At 41.9% G+C, this 17,077-nt stretch overlaps 1 long non-coding RNA gene and 3 other non-coding genes across 4 annotated transcripts; 1 reads left to right on the top strand and 3 right to left on the bottom strand.

Annotated features, from left to right (window-relative positions):
- Positions 1-6,564: 6,564 nt before the first annotated feature.
- LOC124869625 lies at positions 6,565-16,693 on the bottom strand. The gene is made up of 3 exons (XR_007038623.1): positions 16,396-16,693; positions 13,722-13,827; positions 6,565-8,635 (listed from the first exon to the last, which is right to left on the bottom strand). It is a non-coding gene; the product is annotated as an uncharacterized LOC124869625 (long non-coding RNA).
- On the bottom strand, positions 10,897-10,968 carry trnad-guc. The gene has a single exon. It is a non-coding gene; the product is annotated as a tRNA-Asp (tRNA).
- On the bottom strand, positions 11,742-11,813 carry trnad-guc. Its single transcript has one exon. It is a non-coding gene; the product is annotated as a tRNA-Asp (tRNA).
- Positions 13,100-13,173, top strand: trnan-guu. Its single transcript has one exon. It is a non-coding gene; the product is annotated as a tRNA-Asn (tRNA).
- Positions 16,694-17,077: the final 384 nt, after the last annotated feature.

The raw sequence follows: 17,077 nt of genomic DNA, 5'->3' as shown, positions 1-17,077 counted from the left end.
TAAATCTTGACAGGGAGTTGTGACCCCCCTAACTGGAGGGTGTCCATCCGTGCTATATTCCATAGTCTGTCAAAATATGCCAATATAATATTCTACCATCCTTCTGTTCCCTAGACAGTAATCATTTAGTACCCTACAAAAGTTTTCACACTGTCAAAAGTTTTCACACCCTACAAAAGTATTTGCACCCTAGACAGTAATACATATCAGACAAGTTTTAGCACACAAAAACGTATTAGCCCTGTGACTTACTCTTACGTGTTACTCTTCGTCCTCCTCCTCGTTAGCATCAACCGCAAGTAAAGGCATCATATGGGAAGGAGGAGGAGGTGCGTTTTTCCCTTCAATGATTGTAGTAATAAAGCGAACAATTAAAGATCTTATACATGGTACACAGCAACATCCACAGGTAACCATAATAGCTACGAAAACAGCAATGGATATTAACAATGACATAATCAACCCTTTCCAGTGTCCAAACATGCCCGTCATCCAGTCTTCGAACGGATTGTCTATTCCTGAGTGCTCATGCATAGTGGCTGAAAGTGTTTTTAACCCTTCTAAAGCTTTTGAGACGGAACTATCCGGGGCGGTATTATTGAGTATGAAAGTACAACACGTCTCCAAACATAGCACATACGCAACCTTTTTCAGCTAACACCATGTCCAGGCCAACCTATTTTGTACTGCCATAAGGGATGTGGGGCCAGCTTGTTCAGCTAGGCCCTCCACAGCATCTCTAGTGAGGTTGGCCATTCGAAGAACATTGTAATGTATGTAATTTATGCGGTCCACATTTTTATTGGGAGTTACCGGAAAAAAGGCTCCAATAATGGGAAGGTTTTCAAAGCCTGCTGAGACTTGATCCGCCAATTTATACTCATTGAGTACGCCTCGGGAGACTCCAATTGCGTCAATGTAGGTGGGCGAGCCTAAGGTCAGGTCAAATGCGTTTGTGCTCCGCTTCATGACATGTCTACGCCGTCGCCTAGTGAGAGCCGCGCTTTGTGTATGTTTCGAGGGAAGATACTTAAAGTCTTTACCTAACAAAAGGAGAGGTGCCTGCAACCTAACCATGGCACACATTCCAATAGTATTATTTTGAATCCTAGTTAATAGCCGATGTCCTTGCCCAGGGACCTATCACTGAGCCTGGCACCGTGATGTTACACCAATCGCGAGGAATTTGTCCTACATTTGCCTTTGGTGTTGTGGAAGTGAAAGTAAAGCAAGTGTATGTGCCATTTCTTCATTGAGGGGTGAAAGGGCCTGCTCTGGTGTTATTGGCAATGGGTGGGAACAGACTGGCCAAAGTGGTACAGTTTGTGGGAGTAGCCACTCTAGTCAGCTGTAGCATACAGCTATAACCCCACTGGTCCTCTGGATACAGAGGTGCAGGTTCAGAAGTTAAATGTGGTCTTGCAGCCGCGCATGCTACACAATCTGATTTACTATGTTCTTTGGCAGTCTGAGTTATTCATTAGAGCCAGAGGTTATCTTCAGTATATCCCGTGGCCATCTGGATAATTTCTATGGGTTTTAAGGTGTTGTAGTCTATTTTTACCCTCCCCTTGTCTGACTCTGACTGATTGGAGTGGTTTACAAAATTTATCTTGATGATGCCTTCCGGATTCTGTGTGTTCCATCCTCGTCAAAGACCAAACATGAAATAGGCGTTGTGTGTTCCTAGGGGGTTATGTGTCAAGGCTTTAAGTGTTAAAAGAAATGGCTGTGGGCCGTTTGAGGCGGTATTTGGTAAAGTACCGCGTATCAGAGAAATGTTTAGCGCTTCAAGTTTAGGCGTCGGGTCAGGTTTAAAAATATCGGTATTCCCTGGTCTGCTGTAATATATAGTATTTCTCCACCCCCTACTGCACAAAGGGGTGGGTGTGTCTGTACTTGTGGACTCACAGTGTGTGGAGAGTTCAGCATTAGCGCATAGGTAATAGTGGAGCCTCATCAACCATGTGCTGCCTGAGATTTGGTAAGAACTACAATTGATGACGTCGCAGAGATCAAATTGGAAAGTTGTAGTCGCGCCGAGAGTGTAATTTAATTCTATTCCCCCAAACGCCTGGAGGCATTTATCTGAACCCTGGGGTTCGGATTGTCTTTTATTGATCATGGGATGACTGAAGCATGTCTGGAAAGGAAGTTCACAAAACAATCCGAAAATCAATATAACAATGAAGAATGCTAAAACACCTATACCTACCATGACCCAACCCTTAAGGGGTCTGGGTCCTAGATTTTGACCTCCCATACTTTTCAAAGGTACCTGCAAAGGAAGATAAGGATTAACAATATGGTGAAACACAAAAGACCTTTTTATTATTATTACTATTATTTATTTTTTTTTATTTTTTTTATTTTTTTGAAAGGTTCAGAGTGTTCAGTTCAGTTCGTCGGTGGGAGAGCAGCTACGACCACCAGTGAAAGAGAGGAAAACTCAGTCACATCCGCCACTTCTGTGTGATGTCCTGGTCTTCACTCACAGGTGTAGACTGACCTGGAGCTAAGTGGTCTCACCAGGGGATTATTCTGCCCCTATTTGGTGGGACCACTGATCTGATGGTGCACCTAAGGTGTAGACTAACCTTTAGGTGTAAATGAACGCTTTCTCACCCTAGGGGATTATTCTGCCCCTTGAATTGGGTGAGAAAGGTCTTCTGGTGTGCTGGTGTTGTCCCTCAGGTTCTGCTGGACCTCTGGCAGCGATCTCTGTGGTGCCTCTGCTGCTGCACATTGGCTCCAATGATACCACGTGTCTCCTTTGCCCTTGACCCTCACCGCATGTGAGGTTCTCTCTGTGACCTGGAATGGACCCGTCCACCTGGGCTCTGACCACTTCCGTTTGATGACTTTCAGAAGGATCCACTCCGCGTCTGAGGTGGTGGCTAGAGCCTCGGATGGTTGGGCGGCCACCTGTTTTGAGAATGCTGCAACCAAGCTGTGGAGAGATCTATAGTAATCACGGTGAGACATAGATTGTTCACATTCAGTCAAAAAAGGTAACCTTGTTTTTGGGCCTGGAAAAGGTCTTCCAGTCTGCAGTTCATGGGGCGTCAACCCATGTCTCTGGCTCACTGAGCTTCTAACTGACATCAAAGCTAAAGGCAATGCTGTGACCCAATTCATTTTGGTCTGTGCACAGATTTTAGCCAATTTAGTTTTGATTGTCTGGTTCATCCTTTCCACCTTCCCTTGAGATTGGGGGTGGTATACACTGTTCCAAAGGAATGTCTCAGTCCCAGGAACCTTTCAACCTCTCTAAGTTCTTCATTTTTGAAATGTGTGCCATTGTCTGACCTGATTTTCGCAGGAAAACCGTGCCTGGGGATGTAGTGATTAATCAGACACTTCACCACTGTTTTGCTGTCTTCCTTTTTTGCTGGCCAGGCTTCTGGCCAACCGGTGAACGCATCCACACACACCAAAAGATATCTGAACCCATTCACTCTCTCAGTCATGTCCGTATAGTCTATGATGATTTCCTTACCTGCTACCGGGTCCACAGGGAACTTACCTGGTGCAGGCTTCAGAGTGGGTCTCATATTGAATTGTTGGCAGGTGCTACACGAGCTTATCCAATGACCTACCGTCTGTTTCATGTATGGATGCCACCAGTGCTCAAGATTCTTCCTCATCTGTGCAGTTCCTGCATGTCCCGGTCCATGTGCTTCTTCCAGCGCTGCTGTGGTTAGTCCTGGGGGTAGGATGGGATGTCCATCTGGACTTCTCCATAGTTCATCCTGGTCTTTTCTTCCCCCTCTTGCCTTCCAGACTGATTTCTCTTCCGGTGAGGCCCCCTTTTGCAGTCTACTCACCTCCTCCATAGTCGGTTCTGGTGTCCATTCAACTTCAGAGTTCATCAAGATGTGTATGGGCAGATATCCAGCTTTGGTTTTGGCTGCTTGGTCTGCAGCTTGATTTCCTTGAGCCACCCTAGTGTAGCTGTTATCATGTCCTTTGCATTTTATGACCGCTACTTCTTGGGGAAGTAGTAGGGCCTCAGCTAATCTTCTCATTTCTTGCTCATGTTTAATGGGTTTTTGTCCTGCGGTTCTAAACCCTGTTCTCATCCATTGCTTTAGTTCCACGTGCGGAGCTCCTGTGACATAAGCTGAGTCTGTGTAAATGTTCACTTTTTGTCCTTCCCCTAGTTCTAGGGCTGCTATTACTGCTTGCACCTCTGCTCTCTGTGCTGATTGGGTGTGTGTCAGCCCTTCTGCCTTAAGAGTCACAAAGTTCGTTCCTGTGTCTTCCACCACTGCATAGGCTGTTTTCAGACCCTCTGTGTCATGTCTATAACAACAGCCATCTGTGCACAGGTTTCTTGCCTCTGTCAGTGGTTCTCCTTGTAGGTCTGGTCTTATTTTCTCACTTACCTCAACTTTTTCGGCGCATACGTGGGGCTCTCCTTCTGTCAGCCATGTTGATCCCTTCATGGCCTTACTCAATCTCTGTTGTCTCAATGGTGAGAGTGTGAAAGTTTTGGAATTGACAAATGCCACTACCCCATGTGATGTTAAAATGTGTAGTGGATGTCCCATCACTACGTGGGCTGTTTTTTGGATGATTTTTGCCAGCCCTGCTGCATGTCTGGTACATTCATGGTGTCTTTGTTCCATGTTGTCAAGCATCACGCTAATGTACATTAGCACTGTTCTTACTCCCCCTTTTTTCTGGAACAGCACTCCGTTCGCAGTATGTGCTGTTACAGAAACATCCAAATGAAAGGGCAATGTGTAGTCGGGATGTGCCAAGTCAGCAGCTTGGGAAAGGCTGGTTTTAAGAGCAATAAAGGCTTCCTCTGCTTCTGTTGTCCATTCTAGAGGTGCCGTCAAATTGCGCATGCCCTGTTTCTTCACTAAGTCGCGGAGTGGGCCAGTCAGGTCAGTGTATCCTGGAATGTAGGACCTGCTGTATCCGGTGAGTCCCAAGAAGGAAAGCATGTCTTTCACCCGCACCGGTTTTGGATGAGAAAGGACAGCAGATTGATGTGAAGGGGACATTCCTGTCCCAGGCTGGGAGATCACCCTGCCTAAGAAATCCACCTGTATTTGGCAAATTTGCAGTTTGGCTTTGCTGACCTTGTACCCAGCTTTTGCTAGGTGTGAGAGTACCACAGCCGTGGCCTCCAAGCATTCAGAGACAGTTGGTGTCGCCAAAAGAATGTCATCCACGTATTGGATCAATGTGGTGTTTGGGGGGAGGGGACAGTCTTGGAGGGATTTCTTAAGGACCTGATTAAAAAGTCCTGGTGAAAGAGCAAAACCCTGCGGCAAACGAGTGTAGCGGTACCTGTTTGACTTATATGTGAATGCAAAAACATCTCTGCACTCCTCAGCTAGAGGTAGGCAGAAGAAAGCATTGGCCAAATCGATGCAGGTGAACCATGTATGGTCAGGGTTAAGGTTAGTGAGAGCAACGTATGGATTAGGCACTGGGACTGTGGGAGTGGACAGTGCTGCATTTACTGCTCTCAAGTCGTGGGCCATTTTCCATTTCCCAGTGCCCTTCTTTTCTACTGGTAAGATGGGTGTGTTTCAAGAAGAGCCGTCAGCCGGTTCCAGCACCCCAGCGTTCCACAGCCCCTCTATGGTGTCAGAAATTCCCCTTTCAGCTGCTGGTTTGTGAGGGTACTGGGATTTCCAAATGGGTCGGTCAGAGTTAAGCTGGAAAGTGATGGGAGAGCACTGAATGAGTCCCACATCCGTGGGGCCCTCAGCCCAAAGTGAAGGTGGCATGCTCTGAACTACAGCTGCAGCCATTGGATGATCTGTTTTTTCTCTCCCATGATGTCTTTCAAGTTGCACATGTTCCAAGGTGCCAACGTCTGTGGACATGTTGGTAATGCGGTAGGTGTTACCTGAGGGGGAATAAGAGAGATTGGGTGTGGATAAAGAATGCCAGTCAGTGAGGGCTAGGGGGCTAGGGAGCGTTTTAACACTCCTCCCAGCTCGCGGGCTTCGTGGGCAGGGTGGAGCGCCAGTGAAACATGGGGTACACCATCAGACCACATTTTGAACCAGTCCTTCTGCTCTGCAGACAACTGTACAGAGGCTACGACACCTTCAGGGGCTACATAAATGTCGGCGGTGGCGATTTCCCAGGAAGTCCCCTCCAGCTCCTCAGCAAAGCTTTCCTGATAACACTCAGTTATTCCTGTCATAGAAGAGGGTGACATGTGGCGGGTCAGGGGGAGAGACGTAGGGCGCCAGGGTCGAGATCCAGGATTTCCACCGAAGGAAAGATGAGAGAATGCCTCCGCCCGCTGTGGTTTCTGGATGCAGGAGGGCCCAATATATGTCAGCCATAGTGTCAGCCAGGGGTTGTATGAGATACTGTCCATGAGAAAGGCGGGAATTGTTGCCACAGGCTAGTTGAGTTCCATTGGGCAGATGCACATAAAATGGTTGCTCCCATTTTGATCAACATGTCTCTGCCCAATAAGTTGACAGGGGTGTCTGCTGACACCAAATAGCTGTGGTTCAAAGTCTGTCCCCCTATCTCGGTTTTTAGGGGTTTGGTGTAAGGTAGGACATGTGTAGCCCCAGAAAACCCCATGACAGTGGTAGTCCTTGTGGAGAGGGTGGTAGGAGGGGCTTGTTGAATAGTTGAGCATGTGGCCCCAGTGTCCACCAAAAAAGGAAGATTTTGTCCATACACCATCATGGACAGTAAGGGGTCCTCAGTCCCTCTGTCCGGGGGGTTGTGTGGGGGCCTGCATCCTGAAATGACCTATCAGATGCTGGCATAGATAATCCAGAAGTTCCACTGACAGATTCATTCACCTCTTTTGGAATCTCTAATCCATGCACCACCAGTGTTTCATTCTGTACTTTCAATATGGGGTACAATCCACCAGGGGGCGGTGTGGGCGCATCAGTGAGGGAGCTGCATGAGGAGGAGGGTCTATATGCGGGAGGTGTGTCTAGACACGTCCCCTGGGCTGATTTTGACCCCTCCTTCTTGTCTCCTTCTCTGGGTTTTTTCCGCTGCATTGTGTGAATTCCGCCGTGGTAAATCAAAAGAATGTCTGCCCAAAAACTTTGTTCTTTGTCCAATTTATCTACGTTTGTCCGGTACTTACCGTTGGACCAAACAGTAGCTTCATTCAACTTACTTTGTGCTTCCTGTGTGTTTTTCTTCGCTGTGTTCAGTTTCTTTCTAAACCAATCACCTAAATCGCACTTGTCCGTCAAATTAATTCCATCCGCCTTCAGTGGTTGCCTCACCTTTTTTTCGATCTTATTTTTAATTTTGTCCGCGTCGTCTGTACCCCTGGTTTGGAGAACCAGTGTTTGTATGTTATTTAATTGTGTTTCTAAATCCACCCATGCTGTTGTGTCCAGACATTTACCTTCCATGTTGTTTAAAATCCTGCGGAATAAATGTTCAATCAATTTTTCACAATATGTGCACAAAATCCGCTTATGAATGTATTGTTTTTGTTAACAACACAGTGCATTTATTCATCCGCAATGGCAGACCGGCTCTCTGCTGATCTGTCCCAGTCACACACACACACATACGTAGTCAGTTTTTTCCCACAGTCACTACCGTTTAATATCAGCAAAAAACACTTAATATTCACATTTATTCTATAATCCGTCACACAGACACTTATCCCTAGCACTCGACAGTTATTTTAACCCAAATGATCATCTCGCTCAGTCACACAAACACATTCCAGTTCGTATTTCCTCAATTCAACACAAGTCTGACAGACACTCGCACACAGGAAATATGCACAAATATGCAAAAACAATCCACTACAAGCCACTTCACCCTATATACAACAAATGCATTTTATTTCGCTTAAGTAATTAACAATCCAACCGCATTTTTAAGTCAGAATGTGTGTTCAAATATTCAAAGTCGACTGCACTTCCCCGTCACTTGTGTAATTCCGCCGTGTGAACACTAGATGGGGCCACTAACCCTTGTAAAATTTCTGAATGAACCACCAGATCACCTGATTGAAAAAAATCAGATATTCTGTCACCTGATTAAAAAAAATCAGATGTTCTGTCAAGACTTTCAATTAGCAGTAACCTGACTGAAAAAAATCTGATATTCTGTCAAGACTTTCAACTAGCAGTAACCTGATTGAAAAACATCAGATATTCTGTCATCTGATTAAAAAAAATCTGATGTTCTGTCAGGCCGTCGACCTGTCAATACTTTGTGTTTTGCCAAAACACGGGACTAAACCCAGCTTTATCTCATTAATCTGTCAATTAATGAGTGGAGCAGCCACACTCAGCAATAACCTTTGACCCAGGCGGACTGCACCCCTGGTCTTATCTCAGATTTTTATATCTGACTCCATTTTAACACATTCAGTTAATGCACACTCTTTAACAGTTTTACAGAGTAATAACATTCAGAACCACTGAGACCTGGTTTTAATTTGGCCTATACATAAATTCAATCGGAGAGTTTAATGAAATAGGCTCTGCCTCACCTTTGATGATTAATTATGGGCGCCCTGGTCTCAGAGGTTTCCGTCTGTCACACTCTCTCTTTGTCCAAATTCCCTGATTCAGCCGTGAATCACGTCGGAGGTCACCAATTGTTGAAGCACCCCCCCAAGGGGTGTTCTGCGTGTTCGTTTATTCACCGTAAGCTGAAAGAATTCACAAGACATTAGAATAAATCACACGGAGACAGCTGTATGTTATTCAAATACGTGGCCAGGGGAAGCTCTCTGTCATGTGATCTGACCACACACCGAGACGACTTCAGAGCTTCTCACTGGGGCCATTGCTTTTATTGAAACACACATGAAAATGAACAGCCCCTGTTTACAGTTTTTTCACACATATGGTTTCATACAGACTCTTCTGGCTTACCATATTTGGACAGCTATTGTCCTGCACCTGGACTCTACTTTTCTGCTGATATGAGAAGGGAGTACTTGGCCCGTTAATCTTCTCACATTCTTTTCCCACCATTACAGTTCTTCGGTATTTCTCTGCTTCACCACACTCAAGGCCAGGTTTGTGCTACAACACTGCTGCAAGCCACTAACACAGACTTATACATTTTATTTCCCACACTGGTTATGAACACAATAATGATGCACACATATTATAAAATAATGCACACACATAATATTTCTCCACAATTTATACAAAGATTTTCTTTAAAACTTGATCTACCCTTTCTTTGCCCCATACGAGGCCAAAATGCAGGACAAAAAAAACGGTTTCCGAGTTATGGGCGGTAGTTCGGGAGCATGCACCTCCATGTTAAAAGCCCAGGCCAGGGTGAGACGATAGTGAGGTGCTGCATTAGAAATGCTGCAGGTGTTAAGTTACACTGATGCTCTTTGCTGATTGGCTGATTCATTCCTCACTGTTCTATTTATAGCTCTGTGTATCTTGCACTGTATATGTCTGTATGTGATTCTGTCTTTCTTTCTGCCTCTCTTCTCTCTGTGTCTCACACTTGGACACACACACACACACACACGGATTACTATCTTTTTGAGGACTTTGCATTGGCTTAAACCTGACCCGACCCCTAACCCTTTGACCATCTTCATAGGGGGCAACTACGTGGCGGCCATTTTGTGTCGAGTACTTAAAAAGCATGTACTGCTGTTCCAACACCCAGACAACAGTGATTAACCCTAAAGGATAATTTCTTTCATCAACCTTCCATTGTTACTAATGATATTTTAAAGCTGATAATAGCATACACAATGGTTTCAGAAGAGCAAACAGGATCTATATAACTAATAGAAATAACCCAGACGTGAAAGGACAACCATGCTAGATTTTCAAAATAAGACAAAACATGCTCTGCAAAATAAAAGTCGTTACATTTTAAACAATAGATCATTGCAGGACTGGGATTCACACTAATGTTGGAACTCACCCAGGTTAGGAAAGAGGACCATGTCAGCCCTTTAAAATAAGTCTTACTGAAATTTTCAAAATAAAAGCCTCAACCTTCCATAGTTACTAATGATTTTTAATCTGATTATAGCATAGACAATGGTTTTAAAATAGCAAGCGGGTTCTATATAACTAATGGAAGTAACCCAGATCTGAAAGGACAATCATGCTGGATTTTCAAAATAAGACAAAACATGCTCTACAAAATAAAAGCCTTTACATTTTAAACAATAGATCATTGCAGGACTGGGCATTACACTAAGGTTGGAGCTCACCCAGTGTTGGAAATGGGACTATGCTTGTCCTTTGAAACAAGGCTTACTGAAACTTTCAAAATAAAACTCTCAACCTTCCATAGCTATTATTGATTAATGATTTTTAAATAACAAGCAGGTCCTGTAAAACTAATGGAGCTAACCCAGACATGAAAGGACAACACTGCTACACTTTCAAAATATGACCTAGATATGCTTTACAAAATAAAAGTATTTGTATTTCATACAGCGATAATTGCAGCATTGGTCTTAACACTACTGCTGGGACTCCGTGATGGAAATTGGTCTACTTTATCCTTTCAAAATATAATGTACTGATCTTTACAAAATAAAAGCCTCAACATTCCTTAGTTGGGGCTTACCATAGCAGTAGAGGGAGAGGAGTGAATGGGGTTGCTTCACTGCTCCCAGTGCTATTGCAAAGAGTTACCTATTATTATCTACGTCTATACTGGATATATTTATAGGGACCTGCCATGGCAATGCAAGGAGGCATGGAATGCGATTGCAGAGCCATAGCATTACAGTGAAACAAGAACAGGTCTAGGTGGATGTCTTTCCCTTCCACCCTCAAACCTGATGTGAGCTAAGCTTAACTCGGCCACAGTTTGGCTCTGGTCGGAGAATCACGTACCAAGAGGCAGGCCCCGTCTAAATTTCTTTAGAAATTTTCTAGTTATTATATATTATACCCTAAAAAAAATAATTTTCTCCCCGTCGGGGAATCGAACCCCGGTCTCCCGCGTGACAGGCGGGGATACTCACCACTATACTAACGAGGAGATGTTGTGTGATGCACCACAAAAGATACACAACTACCTTGATACACAACTGCGGTCAGGGAACAGTACATACTTTTAGGTATTGATGTTTCTCCTAGATTGGCAGACTTCACAAAACCACATCCCGCTTTTAAAAAAAGTGGAAGATTATCTTGCTAGATGGAAATCTCTACCCATAGCACTCATGGGCAGGGTTGCTTCAATAAAAAGGATGATGTTGCCAAAAGTCAACTACTTATTCTCAATGATCCCAAATAAACCCCTGCATGTTAGCTTAAAAAGAATACATTTTTAGAACAGATCCTTTAGTTATCAGCTCCCACCTTTAGTCCATGAGGCAGACACCCTGTCTACTTTTAAGGCTAAAGCTGACTGTGGCTGAGGTTATCCTGAGCTGTCCTTGTAGTGATGCTGCTGCTATCCAGCACATTGAAAGCAGAAAGACAAAAGCTAGTTGCATTGGCTGGGTGGCAGGCGAGAATTCTACCACTGAACCACCAATGCTCTCAACGATTGGAGGAGGGGCCCTCTTCATATGCTGTACTGGACTGTGTCCAGACAAAAAATGTCCAAAATATTTAGAGAGATCGTGATATCACTACACAGTCCGAGCAATCGGTTAGCGCATTCGGCTGTTAACCGAAAGGTTGGTGGTTCAAGCCCACCCAGGGACGTCTACTTTTTTTTTATGATGTAGGTCTGATGAATAAGTTGGAACGTATTAGCATAGTCAAATTGAACTACAAACAACAGATTATGCCAAAACAATGCTTCTCCCCGTCGGGGAATCGAACCCCGGTCTCCCGCGTGACAGGCGGGGATACTCACCACTATACTAACGAGGAGATGTAGTGCGAACTCCAGAACTACAGTGGCAAATGCGTCAGACTCACTTCATACCACAGGAAAAAGAATGCAAAAACTTAGCTCTCTCCATTGGGGAATCGAACCCTGGTCTAGTTAAGCTTAACTCTCTTTACTTTTCCCATTCATTTCCTATGGTAGTTCTTAACAGTACGGATGCAATACACGTTTTGGCCACTAGCGTAATTTTGGGGGCGCTGTTTCTTCCGTTTCAAAACGGAAAGCGGTCAGCGAGTTTATAAGTCTGTATGCAGTGTATTGACGTTCCTGTAGTCGATCAATTATATATTTTAAAACCATATTATACATTACAAATTTTGGTCTTTTTTCACTGTTTACAATGAAAAGGAAGCTGATCTTCCCTTGGAAAATTCAAGTCAGTTTCGGGAGAAAGGTTTGGACTGCAGTATTTGGAGCCCAATTGTCCTCCTGTCCCTCTAGACTGGAATAAGCATAGGTCACAGAAAATGCCAGACCCTCACCACTCTGAGCAAACGCCTCCCTGTGTGACAGCCACTGTGTGACAGCTTGAATTTCTATATAGAAAATTGTTATTACCTTTTACTATAAAAAAAAGTATTTTAAAACATGCAGTACAAGTTGCTGTGATTTGTATTTCTTGCAGTGACCTTTTAAATAACCATAATTGATCTGAAACCAAACTATTTTCTTATAGTTGTTTTCTCATTTAAGTAAAATATTGTGCATATGTATATGATTCCTCAAAGGATTTATTCTTAATGCTTTATATAATATAAACTTTAATTTGGCTTTTTGACTTAGCACTAAATCACAACAAAGGTAACTTAAATAAAAAAAAATAGGGCCATTAGATATCCTGTCCAAATTCAATTCATTGTAATCCAAACATGCCATAACAGATAGAATTTGATTTGATTCTAATTCAACTTTCAAAACATTGGATCAAAGAGTAAGTATTTATTTAATGATATTCTTTAAATTTCTATCTAAAAATACGACATATTTATTGTATAAAAGCTAAGTTTCAATTCCTGACATGACCGGGATTCAAACCCACATCAGACAACAGGCACAGTTTTACTGGCAATCAGTGATGTACACCTATGGGTATACTATGTGTATATACTCGCATGATACTCACCACTATACTAACAAGGAGATGTTAAACGATTGTACCACAAACTGCAATATCATATATCTCATGACATGTGGAATGATGTGCTGCCAAATGCACATATATGTGTTGGCTGCTCAACTACTTTCATGGACGGCTGGTCTGTGGGAAGTCTCTGTGGCGCAATCGGTTAGCGCGTTCGGCTGTTAACCGAAAGGTTGGTGGTTCGAGCCCACCCAGGGACGACTGTTTTTCCTCTTGTCTTCTTTTTTCTGTTGTAATTCAAACAAGCCATGTTGTGCTTTTGAAAAAATGTAAGCAGAAGGCTCAACACCTTAACACAGTCTATGGCCTAATAATGCGAATAACAAACAAATGTACACATATAAAACGGAGTCTAGTATGTGTATCCCTGTTTCAATTCAAAAAAGACAAAATGTAACACGATGAATAGCCTGTTTTCATCTGATTACTCTAGCATGAGAAGACATTCTGTGGAATGTCTTTTAGGGGAGTTGATGGTTAGCACAGTTGTCTTCCAAGCAATAGAACTGACTTCATTTTACAGCCATTGCATACTTTTTTGACACCTTTATGCATTTACCTTCTATTCAGCCCCAACTTCTATTGAGCCCCAACTAAAACCTCCAAACACATGTACGTTGGACATGAATTAAATATAAGTAATACAAAATCAAGTAGCCAATTTGTGTCTCCCAAATAAATCAACTAGAACTGTATGTAGATAAAGAGACAATATATTTTCTAAGCTTCAAGTACCGAGATTACGTACCTTTTAGATGATCATGTACATGAGGATGTAGTGATACTGCGAGATAATCCATCTTCGACATACAGTAAATATTTTTCTTGGTTTATAGACTGATGACCCCTTACATCTGCAATAAATTAAAAAAATATATTTTTTTATCATCAATTAGAACCTTGGAGTACAGAAACGTTCAACTTAGACCAAATAGGTAATATGCTTGATGGTGCAGATAACATGCAAAAATTACTACGCATGCACACTGGATTTATTGATTAAATACAACACTCGTCTTTATTATTCTACAAAACAACTAATTTTAAATTATGTAACTATATGTATTAAAGATTTAAACATTTAATTATTGTGTTCACCAAAAACACCCCCAAATGAAAGCTTCAGAAAATTATACGGTACCAGTGTTTACCTTTTCATTATATAAGGAGGGGCCCACATCGTCAACAACCCCCTCTGTCCCGCCTAGATGATCAAGTTAATAATCAAATGTATTTTCTAAATAACAATATTTTTAAGGTTACCTTTCCTATATAAAACAGGTCTATAAAACAAACAAATTGATTTATGTTAACAACAATATCTCATTTCTGCCTCCGCATTAACGCGTGTCTAAGATTTCTGCTGTCTGTTTTACTTGCGACAAACTTTGTCCTGACACGCTAACACGTGCACACCCACAGGGGACCACATACGGACACAGACCGTGCCTGTAAACATGTTGCAGTGCTTCAGTCCCTGCCCCTTACCGACAGCTAAAATCCACACATTGTCAGGTGCCAGGTTTTGACTCGACTTGGCTGTCAGAGGGGAAATACTCCCCCTGGCAGTACAAAATTGATCTTGGTAAGTTAGACAGAAAGATGGAGAGAAAAAGATGGATGAAGACCAGAAGATGTTGAAAGAAAGACAGACACAAATAGATAAAGATGTATATAGAATTAAAATAATAATATAGGAATCTTCTGTCAAATATGTGGAAATTGATTGAAGCAATCAAATGTGAATTGGCGCTATATAAATAAAATGAATTGAATTGAATTATGGCTGTTATTAAAAGATACATAAATATCATGTATTTTAAGTGTTTGTGTTTGTCTGAACACAGACTATGGAATGCACTGACTTTATCTCTGTACAGAATTTGGAATCTGTGGATGAAATGAAAAGCACCTGGACATTTTACTCCAAGAAGCTTTAGTCAGACCTGGGTTTTATGGCAGGCATTTATGAATTTATTGTGTTGTACATTGCTGTGTATTTTGCTGGGTTACGCTCTTTGTGAAGCACTTTCTAATATGTTTCTGTAAAAACGTGCTATATAAACTTTTACCTACTTTCTTCAATACAATCGCAGTAACACACAGCACATTGAACATTGAAGAAGATTGGTTATAGCAGCAGACTACTTCTGTCAGATAAGAACAGGACACTGAAGCTACAGTTCACACACACTCACAAAAACTGAACAATAAAAAATAGGAAAAATGTTACCTGGTCCAATTTCAGTTGTGACCTTTAGATGGTAAGGTCAAAATTTAGCGTAAACTTGAAAACATGGATCCGTTCTTTCTTATTCAGATTATTGGTGGTATATTGTTGTGGGATATTTTTTTTGGCACTCTTTGGGGACCTGAGTACCAAATAAGCATCCTTTAAACACCACAGCCTAACTGAATAATATTGCTGACCATGTCCATCCCTTTATGACCCTTTATGAGGTATCCTGCTACCTCTAGCAGGATAATGCACCAAGCTCAACTAATCTCAAACTGGGTTCTTGAGCATGACAGTGAGTCCACTCTACTCCAGTGGTCTCCAGTCACCAGATCTCAACCCAGTAGAACACCTTTTGGATGTCGTGAAAACAAATTTGAAGCAACTGTGTTTTGCTATAATTTCAAAATGTAACAAACCCTCTGATTAAGGCTTCAAACACCCATTTGAACCAATGTCAAGAATTAAGGTAGTTATGAAGACAAAAAGGGGGTCCTACCTGGCGAGGAGTATGTAATAAAGTTAAGGGCAAGTTTCTGGACACATTCAGGCCATTAATTTTACTTCGAAAACAATGCCTTGAAATTAGTTAAAACGTCACAGACATTACATTTAAGCCAATTTGTCCAACGCGATAATGCTTTTAACTTATCAAAGAATTAGCTTTGATAAGTTAAAAAAAAAAAAGTTTTAAAAAGTTGGTAAGCTAGCATAAAGCAAAAGCGTTAGCCGAGTATTGCTAGCAAGCTAGCTAGGAGTTGTTTTTTACCTGTATTTTCGGGAGTAATTTCGGGAGATTTTTCAACTCAAACGTCCAAAAATATTGCAGCAACCAACTTTATGTGAACATAAACTAAACGGTAGCGTTGTCCATCAAATAACTCAAACATTTGCTCTCTTGGTCTAAATGCTTACCTCACCCATTTCCAGCCTCACAGTTGCACATAACACTGACTGCTTGCAATGTAGCATTTACTTAGCTCACCAAAACACCAAAATACATATAAAATCAAGTCATAATAATAAAATGTAATTATTAGTCATACAGTGTCGTGCGGTGAGGTTCCTGAGGCAGAGTCCCCTGGAGTCCGCAGTACAAATATATAATCCCAAAATAGAAGCTTATACTTCAATTTTGACCATAATTGATACATTTAAATATTTTAAGTTGAAAAGAACGGGATACCTTTCTCCGACTTGTTTGAAGCAAATCTTTCAGCTCGGAGGTTGCTCTTCCTGTCTTTTAGCGTTTTTTCCAGCGAAGGAACTCTTGTTCTTGAACCGGTTCGATTCGTGTGCCTTCGAACTTTGGTGTTTTGTTGAGCAACCCCTTGTTTCAACTGAAAATACAATTTAGAAAAATCCTTCAGTTTGGAGAAGTAATCTTAAATTTTGTCCGACTAGATTTCGTTACATGACTCCCGTCTCTGCTGCATTGCTCACGAGTATGTAGTGAAGTGCAGTTAGCTGTGTGAGCCTATGGGGCTCAGCATTTTCACTGTGCATTCATGGTCGATTAGAAAGATTAAATATGTCACACACATTCATTAAATATATTCAACAGACTGTGGAACGTTGGTATGTTTAGTACATGTTTAATCCAGTATGTAATAATGTAATGTTTAAGTCATACAAATAATAAAATTATCTTATAAAAATATATATTTTTATACAGTTAAATACCACTATATAAAACTTAGCATAGTGAAAAGGTATGCAACAGAAGTTTTATTTTTCAGAAAATTTTCAAGGAGAATGAGATGTTAGAGAAGGAAACAAATATAGATTTTTTTTTTTTTTTTTACTAACAAAAACCGCATTTAAATCAGAAATTGGACTTAGGACTTATTGCATAAAAATGTTGCCTC

The sequence above is a fragment of the Girardinichthys multiradiatus genome, chromosome 6, assembly GCF_021462225.1.
Source record: "Girardinichthys multiradiatus isolate DD_20200921_A chromosome 6, DD_fGirMul_XY1, whole genome shotgun sequence".
Classification (NCBI taxonomy): Eukaryota; Metazoa; Chordata; class Actinopteri; order Cyprinodontiformes; family Goodeidae; genus Girardinichthys; species Girardinichthys multiradiatus.
Note: the sequence above shows the minus strand (reverse complement) of the source record. Positions and strands in the feature narration are given on the sequence as shown.